Below are 328 nucleotides of genomic sequence, written 5' to 3' on the forward strand. Positions count from 1 at the left end.
CTGTGCCTTCTGTTTCTGTTTTCATGGATGAGTGAAAAATGCTATTTGGGTCATTCTTTGTCAAATCAGATAAGGTTGTTACAGCACCATCAAAGATTTTGTTCAAACCTTGTTTATATCATAAATCGGTCCCAAAACCAAGACCTGGGAATGTATGTTTTCATACAGCCCTTGATATTATTTCATTTTTATAGCCTCAAAAACACTATCTGGGAAGCCATGTTTGGGCATTAATATCTTGAAAAGTATTCTTAACCTCACCAAACTTTGTAGGATTGAAGACAAATGTGCTGCATAAGGCCCTAGACAAGAATGATATTGAGAGTAT

The sequence above is a fragment of the Xiphias gladius genome, chromosome 16 (genome assembly GCF_016859285.1).
Source record: "Xiphias gladius isolate SHS-SW01 ecotype Sanya breed wild chromosome 16, ASM1685928v1, whole genome shotgun sequence".
Lineage (NCBI taxonomy): Eukaryota > Metazoa > Chordata > Actinopteri > Istiophoriformes > Xiphiidae > Xiphias > Xiphias gladius.